At 38.6% G+C, this 24,213-nt stretch overlaps 1 long non-coding RNA gene across 2 annotated transcripts in view; it reads right to left on the bottom strand.

Moving 5' to 3' along the window:
• The window catches only part of LOC118174029, a 53,961-nt gene that overhangs the window by 5,460 nt on the left and 24,288 nt on the right, over positions 1 to 24,213 (bottom strand). For both annotated transcript variants that reach the window (XR_004754508.1, XR_004754509.1), the window contains exon 2: positions 647 to 727. This is a non-coding gene — a long non-coding RNA (uncharacterized LOC118174029). The remainder of the gene's footprint in view (positions 1 to 646; positions 728 to 24,213) is intronic.

Raw genomic sequence — 24,213 nt, 5'->3', positions numbered from 1 at the left:
AAAGAAAGCAGCAAGGTAGGAAAGGAGGACCAAAAAGTAATTCTTCGTATTTAAGTTAGCAAAGTAGAATTTGGTGGTAGGGAATCCAGAAAGACCAAGAGACTTGGATGCAGGCCCTGTTGGTAAGACTTCATATGGACCTTGGTCACAAATTTGGGAGCAGACTTAGAGTGTGGTTCAGAGTTGGGATTTTGCTTTAGCCTGGAAAACAAACCAGCTCAGCACCTCTTTGTGGTAGGGATTTTCTGATTTCCATAGTCCCAGTCCTGAAGGCAGAGCCACCAGTAAGGTACAGCGTGGCAGGCTCTGTAAGCCCATTCTTCCCAACATCCCATGTGAACTGCAGAGAACGATGCGAGCTGCAGCAGGAAACCTGCCGGAGTGACTCCACCAACCTGAGTCATCGCCTTGAGGCAGCTCTGCTGTGCTGAGGCAGCCCTTCTGGTCACAACTGGTTACTTCATGAAATGCCTAATGGCAAACACTCTTCAGATAACTTAGTCATTTGACATTGGAGCCAGTATTTCAGCACTGCTTGGTTTCTGCCAGGTGAAGCACAGGGAGAGCCTTTAATGTTGTGACTGCTTTCAATTTTCCTGGTCTGAAACCAGAGAGTATAGGTAGAAAAATGAAGTGAATAGCTCACCTGGAGTTAGCCAGTGAAGGTTTGATCTGATTTCACTTGGCTAGGCTCTGTCTCTCAAAGGTCCTTTTCCAGATGCATGTACTGTAGGGCATAGAAAAAACAGTTTTCTGGCAGGTCATGTGGCAGGTCATTCCCCTTCCACAACATATTTTTTTATACTCATGTCATTTACTTGTTGAATACAATGAGAAAATTTCTTTTAATTTAGATGATGGTAGCCCTGCTGTGTTTAATTAGATGGACATAAAGCTCAACAGTCTGTTTTCAAATTTGAATTATAATCCACATGACTTATTTTGATTTGTCTAGCTGTCATCAAAAAATGGATTTGATGATGAGTCAGTCTCTGGTCAGGCCACCCAGAGACATCTTTAATAAGTAAATACTTTGAATGATGTATACACCACCTCCTGCTGCAGACCTCTGACATGCCAATTACAAAAGGAGCAACAGTTATATGCATCTGGAATTTATTCCATATTTACACACTTTGGAGACACAAATCCTCATCCACTGCTCCCCAAGATGAGACCTGCAGGTGAAAAGCTCAAGCAAAACTGTTTGCATTTTGCATTCTGACATTAGGGAAGTTGCAGCATAAAAGCCCAAACAATGTAACAGAATATGAGCTGATGGAAAGCTTTGTAAAAAGTACTATATTTAAATAAAAATGTAGTAGCTAAGACTCTTGAGCAGGACTCAATGCAGGTTGATTCCATTCTAGATCCCCACCAGAGATTTCCTCTAAGATGCTTGATAAGTCAGTCACTGACTGGTTTGGATACTTTCCTAAAGGAACCAAACATGTAAAGCTACAAAGGGTGACTGTCTTTGCCATGGGAGACATGCTGATATTTTTCAAAGAAAATTTGATGATCTTTTGTCTAGTCTCTAACCCACTTTACAACTCTGCAAGCTATGACTAATTTCAGCCAGTTAGTTAAAATCTGGCAAAACTGTATGCAATAAATATGTGATCAAAGCATGGAAAGTGGCAGTAGCCTTAATTATAAGATTAGTTTCCAGTGAAACACTTATACAAACTAAAGCCAAATAAAAGTAGCAACATTTTATAATCAAATAAAAGAATTTTCTGCAAAACAAATGCAGACTATAAAGATACTGAAAAAGAACATATACTAACTAGCATTTTACCAACATTTGACAATAGAGATAACGAGTGACATAAGTTCAGCTAAAGAGTGCTTTTTAAAGATACTTGCAAGATACTCGTTCATTTTGGTGTTGTGTACTTATAAAAACAATCCCTTCCAAAATCAGTAGTTCTTCCTGCAGAATTCAGTGCATGCTCTGCAAACAAAAATAATAATAGCTGAGCATTGGAAGAGCTAGGTTTTTCAGTCCCCTATTTTTCACATCATATTTGGTACTTGTTCCACCCTGTGCTGACATGCAATACTGACATACTCTTGCACAGAGCATCCCCCAAAGGCATAAAACTTAGAACATTTGCATAAAGAATCCTTTTCCTTTGAACAATGTTAGCTGTAGCTGCAAAATACCAGTAGCTACGCAAGTTACATTGTGCAATCTTATTCTGTGGTTAGCATTCATTCCCTTTATGTCTCTGTTGCACTGTTACAAATCTGCCAGTTAAACTCCATGCAACTCCAAAACGTATTGTCTGGAATGAAACAACCAATTATTTCTTCAGGTTTTGTGGCATAATATCCTAGGAAACCAGCAATTACAGAATCAAAGTGGCATCAAATGGCGTAGAAAGGAGTTAGCATGTATTATTCTTTAAATAGCAGTTACATGAACTCATAATAAATGGGTATTAAGTGCTAAATGTATGATAAGTAATTCCTGACAATGCAATTATCCAAACAATACAAGAAAAAGCTGCAAGATGGCGTTGTCAAACTCACTTGTGCAAATGCTACTGCGTGAAATAACTACATTGTAGTCTGGTTTCTTTTCATGAATGCCTGGAAAACAAAACGGTGCAAGTACACATGTGCAAGCCAAACAGCACAAACAGTGCTGGATTCCCAGCAGCTCTCAGCAGGTAAATGTCACCTGCTGGTTTGATCTCTCCTGAGGTTAAGCCTTTAATTTTTCAAAAATGAGTGGAAGGGAGCAGGGTACTGTTATAATCTCTGAACATGTTAAATACAGTATCTTTTAAAAGAAGCACAGAATGGAGATGACGGAACGATGTAAAGTGGAGCGGACTTAAAGAAGTACTGATTAGAAGTTTTCAGTTTCTGTCATACAGTTACACAGTTGTTATAGCAGCAGGCTTGAAACTTATGGAATTTCCAGAGGAGACACATCCAAATTTAAGATAATGAGGTGCTGTTGATGGGACATGACATTTAGTTCTTCTAGATGCTTTTTTTTTTTTGTCTTAAGGAGAGCTTGGCAACTTGGTTTGCTGGGCAACAGATGCAGTCATTACCACTACAAGAAGCTGTCTTACCAAGAATCTCAATCTCCACCTAATCTCACTCTTCCACTGAAAAAGGAATTTTCTTTGGACCAGAGAGAATTTCACTGAAAAAAAAAGACTGCCTGAGATGACCTACCTAACTTGGTTATCTGGGAGCCAAAGGATGGCATCAAGCCAATATTGTCTCCTAAAAAGCTCCTTACAAACAGGCTAAAGCCCCCTGCTCCCCAGCCTGGCTTCAACTTAATCCATGACATTCCTCTCTTTCTCCGCTGCCTCCTTTTAGGTACTGAGAACTGCTCAGAGGCAAGTGGACAAGATTAAAAGCTGCAATATTTGCCAATGGCCATATAGACAAGCAGGCAGTTAATCATGGTTAGCACAACCAGTTAAAAGACTGACCTCCACAGCTGGCTAGAGGAATAGAAAAGCAGCTGAAATGACTGTTTTTCTAAGTCGGAAAAGGAAAGCCTGTTTCCAAGGTAGACTAACTAGGTCATGAGCCGTATGCTCATGCTTCTTCAGCATGTGGACTACAAGGAACTGAGACACAAAACTATACTTGTATCCATAATACAGCAAGCCCCCCATGTTGTGAACATTTATCTTATTTTTTTTCTACAATTCTAGTATGTCTGCAACATACCCTGCTCTCTTAAGGGAAGAAAAGATGGTATCTCTAAAACTGTTAAGGATCACAATATGCAAACACACTTTATCTGGGAAGGACAAGATAATCAGAGATGATGCTACTAAAAACCTTAGGCAAACAAAACTTATTGCAGAAGAAAGTTTAGGCCTTTACCATGCACATTGCTTAATAAGAGATGTGACAGTACTCTAGCTACATTTTGGGCAAACTTTATTTTTTTGCATCTACTCATATCAAAAGTTGCTGTTGCCAAATTTGTTGGAAAAATTGAATGAAAAGGAATTTTAGCTTTGAGCAAATATCTCCTTTGTATATGTTCCAAGAAACTGGGTAATAACAAATCACTTTTTGTTCCTCATTTCCTAATTTTCAGTTGTGGAACCATGTAGTTCATAAATCCAAATCAGAATATTTTCCTCCTCCTCAAGAGGAGATTGACAGCTTTATCTTGGACAGACAGTCTCTTCAAGGGATGTTTTTAGAAAGAAAAAACAAAATTTTTATTATCTAAATTAATTGCGTTCCAAAGAAAAGAATAACATATTTGAAGAACGAGCAAAAACCTTTTCAGTTCTGATCCTCTGTGTTTTTTTTTCTTGTTTGTTTGTTTTGTTTGTTTGTTTTGTTTTGTTTTGTTACTGTTTTACTTTTTCTTTTTTCACTGTAATAACATCTGGCACCATCTGTTAAAACAGTCACCCTTATTAGTTAAGAATTAAATTTCATAATTAATTTTCAGACTCAAAACTGAAGGAACTGAATAATATGAGTTTTATAAATTAAAAAAAAAAAAAGATTACTGTCGGATTTCAAGCTGTGAAAGGTGAATTGTAATATAATATAGACACGATCTGCAGCTTCTGGTGTTTCAGATCTAAAAGGAACTAGCCCATTACATGTTTTTCTGTAGTGCTAAGAAACATCAGTAGTCCAAGGAAAGATATGAGAAATGCATGAGGTACTCCTTGCACGTCCACTTACATGTAAATGATAAAATATTTTTAGCTAAGAAATTAGCCTACAATAATCGTGGTAACTACCAAATAAAACTTAGTTCATTTTTTTGTTTCCAGATTTAGATTACATTAGTTCCTTAAAGAGATGAAGTTCATCTGACTGAAAGCTTAAAAGCTGGTATTATGAAATTAAGAAGCATGAATTAAGCTTACACATAATCAGTGTAAGCTTGAGGAGGGGAAACAATCCATAACTTCATTCTTTAAAAAAATCCTTGCAACCTTCTGTGATGTAGTAAATGTCATGAGTACACTCTTATTTTTGAGGTAGGGAATCTAATTTCGAAATGATAAAGATCAAAATCTCCAAAAGTCAGACTTCTATTCCCTGCTCAGCTAAAGTGTGGCAATGGGCAGATCACTTCAAGATCAATTTCACTAAATTTTAGCTTAGCATCTACTCTAAGTTGATGTTTCTCAAGGGGACAATTCATTATAATGTAGAAAATATACCTGTCTTAGATGAGATGTATTGCCCCTCAAAATAGTTAAAGTTAGGGAAGACTAATTCCACTTTAAAAAAAAAAAATCAAGGGGACCTGTGAGACATGAGAACATAAATTTTGATGAAATTCAGTATGCATCTAAAATCATTTGCTGTTTTGAAAAATCTCATTATTTCTCTCTCAGGGGTCTTGTCCTCTATCAGGCTGTGAGGGGGTACTGCTGTTTTGCAATGCTTCTCTTGGTAGTGTTTTTTTATGAAATGCCAGTGCAAATGTAGCACTGACTCCCAGGAAGGAAATTGGAATCAGCTGAAAAAAGGTGAACAGCTGAGCCATGCCTTTGACTAAGGTTGACTGAAGCAGGACTTTGCACTCTACATACAGGGCATCATCTAGGCTGGGTCCCAACTGCCCTTCATATCATTTACACTTCTTTTGTCTTTTGTTGTTGATTTGTTGCTTTACAGTGTGGGTGAAGGTGTGCACTACACTAGGCTAATACCCACAATACTCACAGGGTGAGGTTGCAGGGTGTGGATGGGAGAGAAATGTGAGGCAGATTTGGAGTGCAGCATCAAGAGATGTGGGGGGGAAATTTCTGCTCTCCTTATGTCAGCTCAGAACATCTGTCTCCTCCCTTTCATATCACTGTAAGACATGCATGTATTTCAGCTTGTCTGTGGTAAACTTTTTGGCTACTCTGTCACCTACAGAGGCCCAGTAAGAACTGGATAACACATCAGGCATCACTCATCTGGCTGAGACTCATAAGAGATTCAAGAGCTTTTCCTCTGGTGGGAGGGTGAGGTACCACTGTTGCTTGGATGATCTCTGGACTGCATAGCTTACAAAAAGTTCTAATGGAAAGCAAGAGAAAACTGCTGTATGGGATGACTGCTGTTTTTGTGGGAATGGAGAGGGCTATTGTAACAGCAGAAATTTCAAGTGTTTGTGATAGTCACAAAGTGATGTGCATGGCTTGGTGACCAAAGGGAGGCAGAGATTCTGCTTTCATTAACACTTGGGATGAGATGTCTCATTTTCTCTCTCCTTGTGAAACCAAACAGCCCTTTGGGGAAAGAGAGGTGAGCAGGCAGGAGCTGAGCCTCAGCTGCTCTCACCACAGGTGCAGTGCATTGTTCCTGTCTGTTTGCACCAGCCAGCACCACATGGCATTTGGTGGCTTCCTGACCAAGCGCTCCTGTGTGCAGAGTCAGACAAACACTCCCAGAAGGAAAGGGTGGTCTCCTTTCTTCCCCCAGCACCGACTCTCCAAGAGGAACTTCTACAGATTCTCCTTTACAAAAGGCTAAAATGCAGGGTCTTCCTCACCGTCATTTCTGTCAGGTGGCACAGCCTCATGGGGAAGCCTTCAGATGACAGTGCACAGCCACAAGTCCACAGTAACTTGAGGCAATAGAGCTGCAAGAGGCCAAGTCTTGCATAACGCCAGTCTACTCTCATCATCCCTAACATGACTGGCATTTCCGGTGATACAGCCCTTCGACTGAACAGATTGTATGATGGATATCTCAGCAGAAATTCTCAAAGCTGTCAGCATATGTGCTCATTGTGGATGTCAAGAACAACAAACAAATCAGAGTGATTGTAGGTAACTAATGTAATTAATTATCCACATGGCAGGCAATCTCTATAGCAAATTCTATTACTCTATCTCTTCAAAGTAATACAGATAAGAATTTTTTTTTGTCTACATTCCTTGCTGTTGAAAAGAGAGAAAAAAGATGTTTGCAGAAGGTGTCCTGAATTTAAAAAGGTAGAAAACATGAGACATCTGGGCACTGAGGGAAGCTTCAAATGTTACATAACTGAACATATTCACATACAGAACATATTCTTCTTCTAACAACTGATCCAAGGAAACCCCTTCTTTGCATTGTTTTAATGTGATTTTTTTTTATTATTTTTTTTTTTTTTAGTGTACTTGTCAGGATGCTTCTGACCAATATAGAAATATGCCACTGCACCTTAAACATTATTAAGTTTTCATTGACAGCAGAGCAAGCCATACAAACTAAAAATGTGACAGAGAACAGATTTCACCTTGCATCAGATCTGCATCTTAATCAGGGAACTGTTCTCCCAGAGTGACTTTAAAATGAGAGCAGCTTTCCCACATTGTTTGTCAAGTGTTTACAGCTTTTGAAGACATCCCCTGCTCCCCAGAGAAGGAAGATATCTTCCCCAAAGCACTACACCAAAATAATGAATGAAAAAAAAAGTGTTTACACCTGCTAGTTCTTTTTCAAGAGGTTCAGAATGAACATTCACAATAATGATATTTCTTAAATACTCAGCTAGAAGAGAGTGATTTCTACCCACTAAAAGGTGGTCCTGTTTGATCATTGCATCAGTGCAGGATCACTCTTTCAACTTAAAAATGCAAACATCTTCCAATACATTTTTGGCAATGGTTATTGTTTTTTTGTGAACTGACTGTGGAACATTTTTCTTTAGGAAAAAAGAAAATAGTTGAGAATAGTCTAGAGATTTTAATTATATGGACTTTTAGGCTCAGAGATTACACAGTAAATTGCAAAAATATGTAATTGTTCTATTAGCTCTAACAGAAGCATTATATTTCATATATTTGCATACACACATTCAGACACACTGCTTGTTATGTTTAGGTACCTCAATAAAATTAGCTGTCTATAAAATTACAGCTTAAAATTATAAAATTTTTCATGGTGCTGCATCTATGTAAGCAGAGAAACTGAACTAATGAAATTAGAACTGCTGTCTAATTGCATCTCAGATTCCTTATAAGTACCACCTACATAGTAAACATTATTATTTCTATTCACCTAGCATGGGAGGTGATAGAATATGGAATAGTATGAAACAGATAATAAAATATAAAATATGAAATAAAATAAACCTTAACTATATAGGTAAGTATTTGAGAATTATTTTTATCGGGTCTCTTGAAATTATTAATGTGTTCATAAAATCTGATAAATGCCTGTTTGGCTCTCTGACAGTTCCAATGTTTCAATGTGAATTTACCCTAAAACTTCCACCAAAGATTGCTCTATAAAATAGAAAGGTTATTTGTTTTCTTTAGATCAACCTTTTGCAAAGAAAAAGATTTAGACCACTTCTCCTTAGACTCTGGAAGAAGTGCTTTTCTTACATTTAGTATAAAATCAATACAAGTCTCATTCAAAAGCCATTACAGTAGTTGAAGAGACTTTCTTCACACTAATGGTATCTGGCTCAAGACTGTGTTTGTGTTACACAGTTCAGAGTACTGCTCTGTATTTGTCTTCTTGTTAATACATTCTCCAGCAAGTTGTGTTCTGTAATACAATGCAGGCACAATATTTGTTTAATAAGCTTAGCATTAAGTTACTTGATTGCGTTTATTGAAGCTAACAACATCAGCAAAATTCCTCTCAAGTGATTACATTGTGTCTAAATATTCTGTAAATTGTGGGTTGAACAGTGGTTAAGAGTAAAAAGGCTAATTTATTTTGGTGCTTAAACAGTACTTCCTACTTTTAAGGGTCAGACCAGAATACCTCACAGAAAAGCACGTTACCATATTGCTACAGAAATCAAGCATTTCAAAGTAAGCCTTATAAATACCTGTATAAAAAATAGCTATTATCTGGAAAGCAGAGTTTTCAGTTCCTCTTGACACTTTTTATGTTTTTAAATTAATTTATTAATTCCTTATTATTTCATCATGTATTTGCTGGTTGTATCCAGTGTATTACTATGATTGCTGGTGGATTATATGATTTGAATGTGACTGCAATCTGTAGTGCAAAATCAAATCTCCATAACTAATCTCAGTTTCCCATTATAGCTTTCAAACTTTTCTGTTGCTTTACTGCAGCATAAGTATTATCTGAAGTAATTGTGATAGCAGTGTGTAAAGTCCATTTGTTCATAGACCTTAATCTATATAAGATATTAGGCTTCACTGTCCCTGGACAGACTAACAAAGTCACTTCACCTCATTAAGGAAGCAATGTGAGAGACATATACATTTAGTTTGCAACTGAGATTCTTCTCTAAGTTCCTTTATTAAAATAAAATATAATGGAGCAGATACTGATTTCTTTCATGCTGGGATAAATTGCAGAAAAACTGGAGACTTCAGAGAATTTATTGTACTGTAAATGAAATCAGTCTGGCTCAAAAGATAGCAATAATTCTAAGAAAGTATTTTGCCAAAGGCTATCAGCCAAGACTGACATTCAATTGTAACTGAACCAGCTTTATGTAAATGTTATGTTTACTAAATAACTTATCCTCAAGCAAAATTCAAAGTGAAATGTGTAGCTGCAAGGTACTGCTCAAATCCCAGAAGATGGTACTTCCTATTTGTATTAATGGACAGGAACTTCAGCTGTTCTAACCTGGAAAAAAAGAATTCTTTATTATGATGGTATCGATTATGTGTTGCCTGAAAAATTAGGGAGCTGAGAACCTTTAATAAAACAGCAATGATTAATAAGTGCCAGTCAATGACATCTCTGCCAGTGACCTCCATTTAATCATTTTTTGAGTCAGAAGAAATAAGTGAAGAAAAACATCAGAACTTTTTAAAAAAGTGCTTGAGATGTCCTTTTCCCATCTTGTCTTATTCTGTTTGCAGTCTGTGGGTTGCACTTTTCAAAATAAAAAGGAACCTTAGTCATAGATCAAACTGCCTTAATGTATTGCTTATAACTCTGCAGACCTGATTCTGAAGAAAGCTAGCGGCACCTTCAAGAGGTGGAAATTTCCAATTGTGCAGACCCTCAGTGACCAACTGATTTTAAAGGAGCTGATTTTAAAGGTTTGCTGGTGTTTGATAACTCCGGAATTTCTGAGCCATTTTCCTTCAGTAATGCTGGCCCTTTTCAAATCAGCCCATTACTCTATGGAATTTGTAACTCCAAGAGGGAAAAGTTTGCTTTGCTGACACTAAAGACTCAGTACAAACCAAACAAGCCTTCAGAGATTAATTTAGATTAAAATTTTCCTTTCCAGAAGTTAAAATTGATCACTGTCAATCATCTATCATACTGTAATGTTGAAGTCATCATCATGAGACTGTTTGGAGAATGGCTTATTGGGTGAGAGCTAATGCTCACAGGGATGCCCAGCTCTAGGCAGGCATCCCAAACCTCTGCTGCAGGGGAATTAACTCAGAAATGGGAGCTTTGTTTCCTCTTCTCTATTAATTTACTACTTAAAGCTAACAAGCAAGTAAACAAAAAATAAAGTGCCTTAGCTACATCCTTCAATGAGTTTTCAAACCTAACAGTAGCAGGCATTTCCAATTAGAAGAAACTATCCCCGTGGTCTCCCCAGCTTTGGATTCAGATCTTGTGTCTCTTACTTGCAGGGGAGTTTGAGGTCAGGCTTGCAGCCTTTACACGCAGGAGAAAACCCAGGTCAAAATTTTAATTCCTGAAACTGAAATGTTCCATTCATTCAGTGGCACATGCCAAAACACACCAGAAACTTGTTATAGCTTGAAGTTGATTAGTTGCCCTTTTTTATCACATGATTTTTTAGAGCAAAAATGATGGCCCTACATTCCGTGGCTGCTAATTATTCCCCCTCTCCTCCCCCCCCCCTTTTTTTTTCCACTTAAAAAACTAATTTCTTAGCTACCCATGTACCCCTTTTTTCTGTAACATTCTAATCCTCAGGGAAAATTCAGAGGCAAAAAAGTTTTTGATAGAGGAAAGGGACAAGAAGCTTCTAGGGTTGAAAGAAAATATTAAGCAAACTGCTCCTTGTATTAGCTGTAGATGTGTTTATTTCTGAATTTTGTGTTTTTAACCAGACAAACATGGCTTATATTTGTGAAAATTCAAAGCCTCTCTAAAAGTCTGGGCTGTTAGTCTCTGTGTGTTCTGAAAGACTTGTACAGTCTTCTTGTGAAGGAGCCCTTTTTCAGTGAATCAGCTTTGCAACGCATAACATTCAGTATCTGATTTATTACATACAGAACTTATTTTATAAATAAATTCAATAAAAAGATGCATTCATCATTATGAACACACTGATTACAAGGCCCGATATAAACAGCAAAGAGTAGGAAGGAGGAATATATCTCAGTCTGACTTTGAATGTAGATTTTCTAATGACAAGCTCTTGCTGGTTATTTGACAGAAGCCATCAACAGACATCCTTGGAGGTGAATATTTAATGTAGGATTCATTTTAACATTCGATTCAGTGTCAATTATTCTTCCAACATTAACAGTGAAATGACACTAATGCACTTGCTACTTTCAGAGACTGTGCCTGGGTCACAAAAATGGAGAAAAAAAGCACTGGAACAAGAGCAACCAACAATTTGTATACAGTTAAAACACATTTGTCATCTGGTATTTCTGAAGCAGGCCCTACTTTGGTTCACTCAATGGATACTCTTCTACAGGTGCTGATCCTTTATCTACCTTTATACTTGTGAATCTCGGTATATCTTTTGCCTGAAAATTAGCCTCCTGAACTTAACAGAGTTGTAAGACAATACCTAAACTACACAAAAATATTTGTCACCTACCCTTTTTTGACAAACTTATGGACATGCATAACTGCATATCTTTCTTAAAAACTTGATATTATATTGAGCCAAACTCTTCTATATGTCTGGCTGAATTTATCCCCACTGCATACTGTACAGAATCTGCCAAAAAAGAGCCACTAAATTTGCAGCAGAATCTTTCAACTTAAGAGTGTCGATAAAAAAGCAGAGGGTGTGAAAACTTTTTGGAAGTCTCATAGAAAGAAAGAGAAATTGAGGCTGCCCTGGAACTAGAAAAGATGTGGATGGAGGAGAACAGGCTGTCTTTAAAATCACTTAGTGTCCATTGAGAAGACAGGCAAGGTAGTTAGATTTTGTAATTTGTTTTGAGCCAATTCCTCTACTTGCAAGCTACATCTTTTTTTCAGGTTCATTTGCATGAAATGAACAGGTTACGTTTCTCAAAAGAGCAAAGTTGGGCATCAGCTTGGAATTTTGGAGGTTGCCATGGTTTCAATATTTTTATCTACTCTGCAAGTCATTAAGATTGCATCGCCATCTTCAAAGGATTACACCTGCACACCAGGACCTTCTTGCTTACAGAAGTCAGTAGTCTAGCATACACACATGAAAACAAGGAGCTGTGCAAATACAGCAGCCCAGAGCAGAAGGGGTAATCAAATGGAGAAATAGAGACAATTCTGAGCCAAATATACAAGTTTTTTAAAGAGCCCAGGACTCAACATGCAAATTATTAAAGATTTATAACGTAGGAAAAATGTGGAATATTCAGCAAACTTTTCAAATCAAGAGGTTGAAGAGGGAAAGCCACTTAAAAACTTATTCCAATTAGCAAAGCCATTTGCCAGGAACAGAAGATGACTCGGTGAGTTCAGCAGCAAGATAACCTCTCTCTTCGGATAAAGACATTTCAACTTTCTGGAGCCTGTTCTGTCTCATCCAGAGCGAGTGCCTTAACTGAAACATCTCTGAAGCCCAGCTGTTCCCAGAACAATGAGATTTTACCCCTGCAGAATTAAACTCTAAGATATACGGCTAAGCACATACTGTTCTCTCTAGTCAGAGCCAACTCTGGTCATATCCTGTAAAGAGTCTGGAATTAATTGCGTAGTCTCTCCAGACACAAGCTGTGATTTATCTGCTTGGGTGAAGTTCTGTTTATCCCATAAATTAAGGTATTCCAGAGTGAAAAATCTAATCTGCCTCTGGGCTAGCAGAAGAGAAAGGGGAAGGGAACTTGGGCTGAATGGAGGAGGCTGAACAAGGGCAAACAGGCAGGAGCAGAGACTGCTCAAAGTGAGATGTGGCAGCGCTCTCCTGTCTGCAGTAAACCAAGCTGCGCCCTGGGCCTCTGTAAAAAGAAAATGGATGGGGCCTCGGTAAAAATCAGATATTGCTTTCAGTACTGTCTGCTATTGGTGACTAGTTCCTATACAGGATATTTGGATGCATCTCTAACTGCTGTTATGTTTCTGACTTTTTTTTTCTTCCTCCTTTTTCCAGAAGTCCAGTTATTCAACAGTTAAACTAAACCTGTTCATTTAGCCATTATACATCCTGCTTTACAATTTATTTAGTCATTATACATCTCACTTTCTGCAATTATAAAATGCTAGTATACATCCAGGAATCATCAAAACAGAGCCACCTTCTAAGCAGAGAAGAAACCCAGACTTTCAAATCACAGCTCCATACAATCTAACACCTCACTGCTTTGGGAGCTAAGCACCTTGCAAAAAGACTGTGTAGAGCCAAAGTTTATCTCCTTTTGAATCTCCATGTGGATCCTGGAGGCTTTTTGTGTGTTGTTTAATTGCAAGGAGGCTGTGATCCAAAGTTCATGTTTATGTCCCTCCTGGAGAAAAGGCATCTCCAGCACTGGGCATCTTGGCAAGTGCAAGCTCTGTGCCATGGGGGCTAAGCTCATTGCTTCTGCAGGCTCATGTTCTTTGTTGACTGATCCCTCCTTCCTGTAGAGTGCACTTATCATGTTGAATCAATGTCTCCGAGAGAAACCAGGTCTCGGAGTTAAATAAGGTCCCGACGAAACAAACGCGTTAAAAATGCAAGATCTGGAGCTTCAGTCTCAACTGATGTTTCAAAAGGGAAGTAAAGGTCACAACTCAGAACTTGGGATGAAATGAGCAGACTGTTTCACAGCAGAGACTAAGAGTTTTATCCTTTCTGAGGACCTCTCAGTTCATTGTCAGCATACAGTGTTCTGCAGCAAGTAAAGTGGCTGCAAATAAGAAGACTGTTGCAGTGAGGTCTGCAGATCACAGAGACAAAGCTCTATTTTCAGGAAGAAAGGGAGAAGTGTTTTTAAGGGACGTTTTACTGTAGAGTCCTCAAGAACATCACTACAGCACAACTCAGAAAGACAGGAGTAGATTCCTTCAACCATCGTAGAAGTGTTATGTAGGAAACCAATCATTTTCTATTTTCCTCATTAATATAACCCACATTTAAATTCAGAGAGCTTTCCTCTTTCAGACATTGATCTCTCTGAAGCTGCAGGTTCTCAGGTGAAACACTGTTTTTCATGGCTGTGAAAGGCACTTGCTGCTAAGGTGTTATTCGTGTATAAGTGACACTTAACTTCATGCTGTGCTGTCAGCTGCTAGTGGCTGCAGATATTTAGTTGGGAAGACACAAAAATGTGCAAATAACAACATTCTGTAGGCATGTGTCTTAAATCCATCAGCACAAAGACCAACACTTGTCTGTCTTGTCCTGGACCTAATCGTATCACTGTTGGTTCCTCCAAACTTGATACAACAAAAAGAAAAAAGAAAGAAAGAAAGAAAAAAAAGACTCAGCCACAGTAAGATTACTGGTTTTTGTGCAGACGGAGGAATATCAACAGGTATAGAATGGAATAAAACACTGGCTTACTCATTTCACATTGTGACCATACCCTCTACTGTCCTTATTCTGGCTGAGGGAGAGAAAATGGAATTACAATTTGTGGCATGACTGACACATTTCAATGTGAACCAGATATGCACATGCTTTTCCTAATCACCCAGTTGTTTTTACCCTCCAAACAGGGAGCTGACAAGATGAATCAAAACTATTTCTTGATGTTGAATTTTTCCTGTCCATTTTACTAAACAACAGGGTTGTCAGCGTTAACAACGTTCACACATCTTCATCTCAGAGAGGTTGCTAAGGTGCCATTTTACAAAAGATTTGGTAAGCGATAAAATGGCAGTTCCTGTCTTTAAATGTCCTGAGCAAACCTACAATTACACTTGCTGAACTGGATTGCTAGATCTCCTGCCAATTTCCCGCTGTGGCATAAGGGGGTGTTACAAATTTAGATGAGGTAAAAGCCACCCAAGGACTCCAAATATGTGTCAAAAAGCCTGATTTGAACAGTTCTAGAGCAGTATCTGGATACTGTTACTCTTCACAACAGCTGGGAGATTATTTGGGTTATGCGTTTTAACTTAAATATACTGTCACAAATGCTGTAATGGTACTTAACTCCACCACGACCACACACACACAGCAGTAATAAAACCAAACGCCAACAATATTTTTCAGGCTTTCAGCAAACCAGAAGAAATGTAATGTAAATATGCTGAAACTAACTTTAACTAGCTATCATGGGAACTGGCAGTAATTTAGTGGCATCTATAGAGGGCTTAATGAGGGCTAATTTACTTAAATTTGCATAATCATAATTCTTCCCAGAAGTGCATGACACAAAAGTAACATAATAATGAAGGGAAAAAAAAAGAAATATAAACCAAGTTGGACTAAAGAGGGGAAAATCAAACAAATCCATGTCTGCATCTCTCTCTTAGTCAAACATTTAACTTTTTGTAAGCAACATCTAACAAAGAAATCAGGAGGAAGAAATTAGAAGATGAAGGAGTTAGAGAAGGAGGGGCCTCTGTAAAAGGCTGCAGGATGTGAAGTTCACAGATAAGAGTTTATCAAAGTGATTTTTAATAAACGACTCTTTCCAAAAGGACTGCAATTTAAAAAGTAAATATATCAATGTAGGAACCATGTACATACATTTGTAATCTACGGTAAGCATTAGGTGAATGCTTAAGAGTTTTGAATGTGTTTAGGAGGACACACAAGATTAATATGTCCCAACCTCTGTGATAAATAGATCTTCTCAAGCTTGCAACAGGAATATTGCAACATCCCATTGCTGGCACCTCTGAAGTCAAAAGCAGCCCAGGGCCAAATAAATGATAGCAATGACTTAGCCTTGACATTTTTCCTTTCTTTTTACAAAAATGACACATAAGAATGTTTCCCCTGTAACATTTAAGTCAACTGAAAAGCACATTTAAAATATCTGATATTAAAAAAAAAATAGCAACTTCTCCCGAGAAAACACTTGCACTCATGAAGCAGAAACCAGGGAGAATGTCAGCAGTTCAGATTTACAACATAGATCTCAGCTTCCCTTGTAACCTGTTCATTTGCAATTCCAGGTCTGAGTCCTCATCAAGAGGCTGACAAAAGCATTATTCTTCTTTCCCATACCCCAGTGTTGCACCATTATTACTCCATAATCACCAATAACATATCTGTTTTCATCTACACTCATATAAGAAGAACATTTACCGTAGCATAAAAAAATATGTAAATAAATCTGGTCATCTGGGAAACCCTTCACTGACATGACCCTACCTGAGGGAAAGGGCATTGAATCATCCCATCAGGGCATGCGAAGGTAGAACATGGCCAGACCAATGCCATAGAACTTGATTTGCAGGATCTAGCAGATTCTTAAATCTGTGCACTTACAAGAGTACTTGGGTTTGAAAGTATCCATAAAATACACCACGGAACAAACTGCATGGAGTTTATGAGAGGTTATACAAACAGAAGGACATCCAATGGCTTGTTCACCCAGGTGCTGCCAGGAATTTCAACCTACCAGCACAGAGCAGCTCCCTCTTTTTTTGCAGCCCTGCAGGCCCAGTCTTAGGCTGCCAGGCATTGCCACAGGTTAGAGCAGCCTCAGAGAAAATCAGCCTGGGTCTTGCTTTGTCACCCCTTATACTGCTTTGCTGGTGTGGGCTATCCCCACATGGGACTTGGTGCTCCAGTAGATGCTCATGAGACTCCTGTGCATTCCATTGTCCTAAATACACTGGCCTGGAGGAATCTCACTTGGCCCCAGAACTCAGTTCCAAGCCCCATTTGTACTTTGAGGGCAGACTAAAGAAGGCTAAATGGTGCTGGCCTGCTCTCTTCAGAGTTTACCCTTGAGATCTCCATTACCAGTAATTGAATTTGAGCTTCTGCGTAATCTAAAGGTTTACCTTAGCAGTCCCAGAGGTAAGTTATGCTCTGAAGTGATAACATGACTCCAAAGAAACCACCTCTACACTGTGGTTTTTGTACCTTGGAGACTGACTCAGTAGGTAGAGGCCAAAAAATGACAGGTGAGAATTGAGGATAAATATATGTAATAAGGTGGAATTGTCCTAAATCACTTGCCTGGAGTTACCAAAAGGAAAGAGAGAGCAAACAGCAGTAAAAACAGTAATTTAAAGTCCATAGTCTGTCACCTGAGGGAAAAAGTTAGAACAGGCAAGAGCATAAAAGTAGCTGTACATTACCCCCTGGCTTGGTTTTTATAAAGGTAGAACTCCCTATCAGCCCTGCTAGTCTCATTGCAGCTTTACTATGTCTAAAGAATGTCCAGCTGAGTGACGGTGACAATAGTTGGAAACAGCTGAAGACAGTTTTCAGGTGCTCAGGTTATCTGTAGCCATTCAGTCACCCATTTCATTCAGCTAGGTGCTGGGCACAGACAGGTTGTGTGTACATGTAGCTGCTCCTTTCATGTTGTTTTGAGAAGGACTCTCAGAAAAATCTCTCTCTTTTATTTTTTTATTTCCCCGGAAGGAAACAATTCCAGCTTATTTGAGAGATGGCATTAGTTCTTAGAAAGTAATTTGTCTTTCTACATTATTCAATTAAATAATTATGCACGCATTGTTTATTACAATTCAGTGGGATTGCTGACAACTGGTGCCCTAGGTGCTCAGATTCTCAGTTCTGTTCCCAGGAAGTGCACATCTGTGAGCATTTTAAGTAGTTGAAACATGAGATTTAAAGGAAAGATAGTACCTGTGCTGGCCTTTTGTGCAGAGGTAAAATTTCATCAGATGACTCTTGCTCTGTTTTCATTAGCTGTTGTTCAGGATCTGTCATTCCTTGTCAATCACATGGGATTTCTGTTTCATTTAGACTCACACAGACCTTTCAAGATTTCAAGATGGTTGCAGAAAAGCACCTTCACAAAAACAAACAAAGAAACAAACAAAAAAACCTTTGTATTTATGCAATAGCCCTGTGAACAAGAACTAACTTTTCTCTCTCTCTTTTTTTTTCTATTTTTTTTTTTTTTTGTTCTCCATAAATGAGGTAAGTTTTTATTAAAGGGAACTTGCAATTCATTAATTTGGTAAAATAAATATGCTTTGCATTCCAGTGGTGTCTTTGGACAGGAATCATGTACCATGACCTCTTTAGTCTAGATACTCTTCAATTTTTTAAAATTCTGTCAATACTCTGGTGATGATGGGGCTAAATAAAGTACTTTTCTTTCAGCCTCTGTGGGCCAAGAGTTTGGTGTGATGTTACAGTTGGGCCCATTGAACAGCCAGTGACCACTGGAAGACACTGCCATGTGTGCCCCGACTGATCCCTGCCCTCCCCTGGGCAGTCTTAGCTTCCCTGGCACGCGTGCTGAGGCTCAGCTGACTGCCTGGTGAGATACCTCAGGGAATTAAAGCCATGGAAACTTATTCTCCATCTCAGACAATTATCTGTTTTGTGCCAGTTTATGCTCCTGATTAAAGTCCAAAACTTATATATTTTTTCCAGTGCAAAAGAAAGTTTGGAAGTGCTCAGAGGGGATGGGAAGTATAAGAGGGAAATACCTATTTTAAGTGCAGCAGGAAATTATACTGGCTTAACTGTAATTTGAATATCCTTTAATATTATATATTAACGGTAATAGTATTCAAATATCTTAATATTTGGGCTTATCCACCAGATCTACATCCATTATAACTAAAATTCCCTTTTGGTTCCTTGTCTAATTTGGCGATGCCCAAGTCTCCTGGGTGCCAGGCAACTCAAGTGAAGTAACTCCCCATCCTATACTAACCACCACAGCCTGCACAAACATAGATCAAATAGAAGAACAAGTCCTGTCCCCCCTGCATAAAATTTATGAGATAGAAAGATATTAATAAATTATATTATCAGTAAATATGGGGGAAGGAAATCAAAAACAAAGGTGACAACCTTAAAGGCGGAGAAATGCACTATAATGATAACACCTAATGGAAGAACTACCTGAAAAACATGGGTCAAAAAAAGAGGAATGTATGCAAATTAGTGATAAGTTTTTAGAACCATCTTCAGTCAGTTTTGTGTTCATCCTGCAGAGTCTCACTGGCTCTGTCAGGATAGCTTTTGATGTAAGGCATTATGTGGCAGAACACTGATGTATGCTCCTAAATGAATAGAAACACAATTATATGTATTTCTCTGCAGAAGTGCAAGAGCATTTAGGGAACACCAATTAAATGGATCTTAATTTAGAGACTACCTTCTCCTGTCTGGAAACTAGCTCTAATTGTGGCGACTAAACGAATTCAATTGAAATTTAATCAGCAGAATGAGTATTGCTAACATTTGGGAGTTAATTGGAGTAATAATTACTGAAGAAACAGATTTGCTGCATCTAGGAAAAGTTGCTATGGTATTCCAATATATATCAGAAAGCAATTAAAATTCCTCTGATGTAGACAGAATAGCCATAGATAAGTGGAAAGTTAAATGGGCAGTGCATCAGAATGTCAAGGCAATCCAGTACCATCCCAGTTCAACTGTTTCTTTCTTCCTAAGGTCTTTTTCTCTTTGATTCAGTCCTGGATGCTGACGTGGCTTCAGACTGCATGTTCCTACTTCTCAAATGTACCACATGTAGAGACCCGAGGGCAAAGGATGGGGTTGTCCTCTTTGTAGGTTGGTTGGAGGAGACGATGTGACTGTCAGGGAGATGTCAGGACTGGAGACGAGGAGTATTTTGTAGGGAGAAAGAAGAAAATCTTTAGAAGGAAATAGCAACACCAAGCTCTGGACTTACTCACTTGCACAGGAGAAAGTTTGAAAGAGCCTGTGGAGTACCTGACTGACAGGTTTAATTTCTTCTCTCAATTGTGATTCCCCAAAGAAGAAAGAAAGAAAGTCTAGAATGCATTTTGAACAGAATAGTTTTCAAATAGAAATTAACAGCAGGCAATGAGGCAATCTCTGAGACAAAGGCTGAGATCTAGGAAAGTGTTCAGACACAGAGATCTGAAACTAGAGAGAGGAAAAAAAAAAAAAAAAAAAAGAGAGAGAGAATAGATAAACAAACCAGAATGGATCTACTTGCATTTGAGAGGAGGAGGAAAATACCAGGAAAGAGTCAAGGAAGGACACAATCCCAACAAAGAGCAAGCAGTCAGGAAAGTTAAGAACAGAGGATATTTAGCCAGGTAAATGCTACTCTGATCCTGTAAGAGTGGCTGTTTAAGAGCCAGACTGCAGCTGACTTGGGGTGGCCTTGGAGAAGAAACAGGAAACCAATTGTGTAGGCAGCCTGTTTGTTGCACGCAGAAGATGGACGGAGAGGCTGACAGGATCAAGGACTTCTTATTTATATTCAGTTGCATCAGGACATGAGAGGCTAAGTAGGGTGACTAAGCAATGGCCATGCCTAGTCACAGCGGTAGTCATTTCCCCCACAAGAAAAGACCCCATGCGGACACATTTTTAACAGAACTGATCTGTTTTACCTTCAGCACAAACCCAGTGCTAGGAACAGGGAGATTATGCAGGAATATTAATGTGAGAAGCACTTGTTCACCTCAGTTCTCTCTCTCCAGGTAACTCAATTTTGTGCATAGCATTGCAATGAAAGATGTAAGAAGTTGTTACAAAACTTCCAGTTACTCCTTCATCCACCCTCACACATCCTGGCTTCCACACCCAAAGGACCAAAGACGAGTGAAAGAAGAATCTAGAAGATGAGAACAAGTAGTATCTTTGCTTAGGCTATTTTTCTTCTGCTCCGCCTGATTTTGTTGCTGCACCATTAGGTCAGAAAGGGTTCACCCACAGAAGGACTGAGACAAATTTACCATGCAATTTTGCCAACATGTTTCAAGGGAATAGTGTGATCCTGTGGTTAGTGCATCTAAAAATGTTGAGAGCAGAATATTAATTGGATGAGGTAAAAGGACCATTTCTTAGCACAGTGTTTCAGTATCTAACTTCTATGATTTTTTCCTCTGTTGGAAATAAGCTACTATGGCTAAAAGCTGCAGATAATCACAAGGAAAAGAGATAAGACACCTTCAAAATTAGCCATAACCTAATTGCAGTATGTACTCAAAAGGCTGAGAATCTACTATATCTCCCATTTGGTTAATGAAGTACTGTCCTGAACAACTTGAAAATATTCATATTTACAAATATGAATATTTGTAGTGGATGTGAGATAACTGATAGTTTCTAGGCACATATTGTGGAATATTGTGATAAACTCATTCATTGCTGCAAGCAATTCACTTCACAAAAATTCTAGCAGTGTATAAGGCTGAAAAGGAGGCACATGGCATCCTCCCCACTACATGCCGGCATGCAGCAGTCACAGCACAAGTCAGCTGAAGAAAAATCTGTGCAGTGAAGCAAACAGAGTGCAGAGCCACAAAGGGAAAGTAAGATCCTGCACCACATTCAACCCAGGTATCAATGTCTACGTAGATCTGCATGAACAGATTTTACATGTGATAGAAAGAATGACGGGTGATGGAGCAAGCTCTAACCTGTGTTTTCCAATAACTTGTTTTAAACAGTGGAGATTTTCAGAGAGGACTTTGGATCATTCTAAAGCTGTTCCCAAAGCATTCTAAGTGACCAAAAGCAGTATCAGCTTTAGGATGTGATGTTCCGTGTTTACATAGCATAGTTTGTTGGATGCACATTTGCTACAAATAGTTTTCTTTATATGTCCTTTAAACAGTAACTAGAATAATAGAGACAGAGTGGACATGCAGAAAAGCATCGTGCAGTGCTATTTCAGAAATCAGAGTGGAGAAAGTGTCTGGGCTATCAGATCTCTAGGTAATATGTGGAAGAATTAACGATAGTTCAACAAAATGCAGAACATATGAACTGATAGTGTTTTTGTGTTTTCATTCTGAATGTGAAACAGAGTGCAAGATCTTCATAAAACTTTCATAGAGTTCCATTTTTTTTCAAGGCCTGTTCTCACAAAGTTGAATGACACTTCAAGCTCAAAGTTTTCGAATCTTGCTTTGATTTTTATGAGTCAAAAATCTTAGTGGAGGCTTAATGTCATGCACTTTTGTATGACAACCCTGATAAAAGTGGAGCTTTTTGTTTTGTTTTGTTTTAATCTCATCTAAAGACTCATTATTCCTATCTACTTCTCTCCATATACAAGTGCTGACATGGTACAAATTTATTGTCATCTAAAAGCCCCCAAAAGCCCCATATCAAAGCAGATGGTAAAACTGCCTGAATATGTATATATATAAGATCAGGACAACATTTGAGAAACTCTGGCAGGAGAAATTCTTCTTCCCCTATTAAACTAGGTCTTTAAAGAAATAATAAACAGAATGAGTTTCACCGCTTATCTACAGATTTACCATTTTCCCCGAGTAGAAGAATAAACAAATCTGTATTTTTGTGCTTTCCCATAAATATATCACTGCTCTTCTGTGATGCCCCTGATACACCCTCACTGCTCCCTCTCCGCAGGGGCCGGGAGGAAGGTGAGCAACCTGTAAACTCCCAAAGCAGCAGTCCCCCCTCTCATCTCCCTTCTGCTCAGGGTCTCTCTCTGCTCTGGGAACTCTCATCCCATTTAAGCTTTACAACTTCACCACCTAGTGGAAGTTCAGACATTTGCTTCCCCAAATACATCTCAGCTAGAGGAATTTTATACTCGTTTAAATAGCTGAGTGACTCTTTTACAGGAGAGAAGGAAATGCAGAGAACCACTGTGCCTTAACTTTTGTTCTTTATTTCCATTTGCCTGATTATGGTGGTTTGAGACATTTGGTGAGAGTTTGCTGAGAAATGGAAGAAAAAATATAGGAAGAGCACAATGTTAGGGAGGTGATACAACAGCACAGTATGAAGAAAAACATACAGTATGAAGAGAAAAGTGAGTGTTTTTTTTTTTTGTTGTTGTTGTTTTTTTTTTTTTTCATTTTTTTTCCCTGCTGAGCTCTGCTCAGCTGCAGCTGTGCTAGGAGCTCCTGAGTGATCTCACAAGGACAAACCCCCTTTGCTCAATGCAAACACAACCACTTCATTTATAGCAGAGGAAGAATGAAATAAAAGAAGAGCTGCTGGTGGATTTGATGCTTTCTTTAATCCTAGGTGTTCAGCACAGATTATGACAGCAAAACTAGGGTACTTTTCTGCATAGAACATTGTCTTCCACTAATTTTCTCTCTGGCATCTTTTTGTAAAATGGCACATGAACAGACTCAAGCAAGTTTCTAAGAATACTTTTAAATAAACTTTTAAAATGAATACTTGCTTTACCTACCAGTCTTCTTTTTGCATCCAGATTTTCTGGAAGAGCCCATGGATCTGACCCCAGTCTGCTGATCCCATATATGTGGTGCATGCCTTTGCTGTATTGTCCTGTCTCTGTAGAGAACTGTAATGGCAAGTGAGGAAGAACAAGAGAAAGAAACACAAATCCTTTATGGAAAGGTCCATCATGCAGAGGACCTGTTATATTCTTATAAGTAGAAAAAAATCCATGTTAAAAGTTGAGACCATTGCACATGAAAAGGAAAAAATCACTTGCCTGTGTGTGACTGCAAACTTGCCTGTGTGCATGTGTAATGCATAAGCTCTGTAATGCTACTTCTCACAACATCATATATTTTCCCTTAGTTCCTTTCCTTGTTCAGCACAGAACTAACAGTCTTCTCCCAGTTCATACAGCAAATCACATGTGAACTTTAAACTGTTCTTCCCTTACCACATAATGTCAGAGGTAGCCAGTTGTCTTGAGAGAGGACTGGAAGGGCAAACAGTACCACAAGGGATGTGTGAGAGCTCATTTCTTCCTGAAATTCACTCTTTTTTTTCTGCAACACAAGCCCTTGTCATCCTTATGCTTCTTCTAAAGCCTAGATAACTTTTTATGTACCCAGCTACCCTTGACAGACTGTCATTACCCATATTAACCCTGCTGCTTTTCTCCCAGACACTTCTGTGTTCAGAATTGTAGAAGAGCTCTTCTGCTCCAGATAGACAAAATAAATGAATATTAAACTCTCATCTGTATAGCACCAGCATTTAAGTGTGTCCTAGAAACTTTAGACTCAAAACCTGGACTAGCCACAGTTCTCCAGGACCTAACTGCAACTCAGTTGTTCAGCAGAACACATAACTCTACCTTGGGCATTTTCTAGCTCTCCTTA

Source organism: Oxyura jamaicensis, chromosome 13 (assembly GCF_011077185.1).
Source record: "Oxyura jamaicensis isolate SHBP4307 breed ruddy duck chromosome 13, BPBGC_Ojam_1.0, whole genome shotgun sequence".
Classification (NCBI taxonomy): Eukaryota; Metazoa; Chordata; class Aves; order Anseriformes; family Anatidae; genus Oxyura; species Oxyura jamaicensis.
The sequence above is the reverse complement of the archived record's forward strand: the minus strand, read 5'-3'. Positions and strand labels throughout refer to the sequence as shown.